Source organism: Nothobranchius furzeri, chromosome 16 (genome assembly GCF_043380555.1).
Source record: "Nothobranchius furzeri strain GRZ-AD chromosome 16, NfurGRZ-RIMD1, whole genome shotgun sequence".
In the NCBI taxonomy this organism is placed as follows: domain Eukaryota; kingdom Metazoa; phylum Chordata; class Actinopteri; order Cyprinodontiformes; family Nothobranchiidae; genus Nothobranchius; species Nothobranchius furzeri.
In genome coordinates, this window is record NC_091756.1 from 5157630 (window position 1) to 5161006 (window position 3377).

At 41.6% G+C, this 3377-nt stretch overlaps 1 long non-coding RNA gene across 1 annotated transcript; it reads left to right on the forward strand.

Annotated features, from left to right (window-relative positions):
* LOC107396511 (uncharacterized) lies at positions 1-609 on the forward strand. The gene is made up of 3 exons (XR_011516817.1): positions 1-131; positions 237-341; positions 480-609. It is a non-coding gene; the product is annotated as an uncharacterized lncRNA (long non-coding RNA).
* Positions 610-3377: the final 2768 nt, after the last annotated feature.

The following is a 3377-nucleotide window of genomic DNA, read 5'->3' on the forward strand; positions in this document are numbered from 1 at the left end:
GATTCTACATGCATATCTATCGTTCGAGGGTCTAAGTGATCATGACTACCTGCATGCACGAGTTTCATGTGGGTACCATCCAGCTTTAGTGGTCATGGATCGCCATAAAAAAGGTGTTTTTAGCATGCCAGGTAAATTTTTAGCTTCTTAAGCTGTAGTTAGACTTAACTGTTAACGGAAATGTTCAAGTCATTTGAAATTCATGTTTCACAAATATTTTCTTCATATTTCTGAAGTTAGTGAAATACCAAACCCACCACAGAACTACAATGAAGAAGTGAATGTCCACTCCTTTTGGGAAGCTGTGACCATGGAAGTAGTTAGTCGTGGACTTTAAACTTGTAAGCTGAGGCCATTTTAGTTGAAGAATATGCAACATGCAGCAAAAAAAAAAAAAAAACCATTAAAGCATTAATGTGTCAGGAACTGTGGAAGACATGCTTGAAATAATGTTTGCATGCCTCCTTTGTTTGTTTCAGCTGGCTACAAGAGTCCTTTTGTTGTGAAACCTACTTACCACAACCTGGATTGAACCACAGACAAGACAATCAGCACAGAATCAATCAGCTCAACACAGAAAGTGAGAAAATCTGCATGCCTGATCTAAGCAGTGACGCAGACCAGTTCCTCACAGAAGAGCTGCTTGCTCTTGAAGTTCTCAATCTAAAGGTACGTTCACATACACATTTGGCTTAATTGTGGACCAGGTTAATACAAAGTTGATGTTAACCCATTTTTCTGTTATTTGAAAGCTCCCTGAGATCAAGAAACTTTGCAAGCAATGTGTCATTGACAGCAGAGGTTCAAAGATGGACCTTGTTCTTTGTCTGCGGGACAAGATGGCTTCTAGAGCAACATACAACAAAGTATTTGAAAAAGTCTGCAGAGCATCTGGTAAGTGGCTGACAGCACGCTGTAAAAGAAAAAAATATATAGCCATAAAATTATTGCAACTATCGGAGCTGAGACACATTTCTGAACTTCTGAGTCTGCTAGTCAAAAAAAGAAAAGAAGAAAAAACAGGCTGATTTTATTCTATTTTCTACTACATTTAGTACACAACAAGGATCAGTCACATAACTGAATCTGCTTCATCGTAAGTAGGGAAACTCTTTCTTGTTTTAGGTGGGTGGGCTGTAATCTCGTGCATGGACGTAATGGGGGGGGGGGGGGGGGCATGTCCCCCCCACTTTTTCCAAAGTTAAGTTTTCACCCCTGCACTTTTTATCTTTACTTTATATTAAATTGGCACTGGTTGAGCTCTAGGACCAAGCAGAAAACAACCATTTGTGTTGAAGCCTGTTTCCCATTAGAACATACTGTAAAGACCCCCCCCCCCCCCCCCCCCCCCCACACACACACACACACACACACTTCTAAAGTGAAAATTACGTCAATGATCTCGTGCCCATGTGGAGTAATCTATTCAGTGAAGCTTAACCTGAGAGCTGAGAGCCTAAGAGACTTTGCTGGTATGCTTCCATCCTGGAAGTTTTGTTTTGCCAACATCACAGTGTACGACTACGCCAGGCGACTAGTAAGTCACATCAACAATCATTGCTCTGCTGATGAACCCTTTGCCATCCATGAGGGCTGATTGCTTGATCACACAGCAGAAAACATTAGACAAGCTCCTGAGAGAAAACTTTCAGTGAGCTTACCCGAAGACGAGGTAGGCCATCCTGTAACTGATTCTGCTGAGCGCTACTGTTTGAATGACATTTTCCACCAAGGCAACAGCAAGGATGACCTGAATACCTTAAGAAGGATTGAAATTGTTCATGAACTTGTAGGGAAAGTGAATAGCCAGTGTGCAGAGCAGCTCTTTACAGGCATGAGAAAAAACTAACAAAATTTTTCTAATGTTACGTACCAATGACCTAGTGTTTACATCAAAAATGACCAGAAATTAACTTTTCATTTCCAAACACAAACTACGTCACACATTCAGGGGCGCATTACATCTGTCTGGCCTCCAAACAAGAAAAGCAATGACCTACGACCTTGCAACCCAATAAGTTTGCATAATAAGTGCTGGGAGACAAGGCCCATGCAAAAGATGAGACTTTCTGCACTTTCACTCTGAATAAAGTTCCTCTTCCTTGAATCATAAACGACTTTACAACTTTATGGGCGACGGTGGCACAGGAGTTAAGTGCTCGCCCCGTAATAGGAAGGTTGCAGGTTCGAGCCCCGCTCAGTCTGTCGCCGTCGTTGTGTCCTTGGGCGAGACACTTAACTCACGTTGCCTGCTGGTGGTGGTCGGAGGGACTGGTGGCGCCAGTGCTCGGCAGCCTCGCCTCTGTCAGTGCGCCCCAGGGCAGCTGTGGCTACATCGTAGCTCATCCCCACCAGTGTGTGAATGTGTGTGTGAATGGGTAAATGACTGATTGTGTTGTAAAGCGCCTTGGGGGGTTCCAGGACTCTAGAAGGCGCTTTATCAAATACAGACCATTTACCAGTTATAGGTTGATATCAAATGTGTTGAATGAGCAATTTGTTTAAATCCCAAAGTGTTTGAATAATGTAACCAATGATGTGTTAAAATTAATATTTTTTCTGCAATGATCCATTTCAGATCTTAAATTACACCAGATTAGGTTCTGTTGATTTAATGTTAATCTATCCAGCACATTATAATAAGATTGTTAATGTTTAACATTTTTGCTTCACATAACTGCTATAACATCTCACACTAAGAGTTAGCCTCTCTGAGGATCTAAGTGAAAGCGTGATTTCTGAGGTATTTTGGTAACGCCTTTTTAACGTGTCAAAGTCTGATTTATCAAATTTGTAAACAACATTTGATAAATACAGGAAACACTTTCTGGTCTAGCCAGTCTTCGCCGTTCACTTGATAAGGCCAGTCGGGTGAACAATCATTTTGAGACTGTCCTCTCTTTTGCCCCCAAGGTCAAATCCTCTCTTCAATGCTTGCGAGTGATAACGGACACAAGAGCTCTTTTAACTTGCTCTTCTAACCTGCAGACCTTGGTTGCACCTCATGGCTGGACTAGAAATCTGAATTCAAAGGGAGCTGTGCCTCTTTGGATTCTGTGGTCTCGATGTCCGGTGAACCTCACCACTCAGGCCACTTTCGTCCAGAGTGCCGATGGACAACCATCACACAAAAGGGTGTGTAAATTGGATGGCTTTATAAATAAATTTTAGCTTATCAAACCATACAGCCAAATTGATGTTACAACCCAGACACCACAATCTCTCTCAGAGACCTAAGGAAGGTTTTGCTTAAACATCTAGCTTCCATTCCATCCCTTCATTCCTCATCTGTTATCTGTATAGCCATCATTCCATTCATACTTTGTCATGTACAATTATTTAGTTTAGAAATGAGAATTAACATCAATTTTATAAAC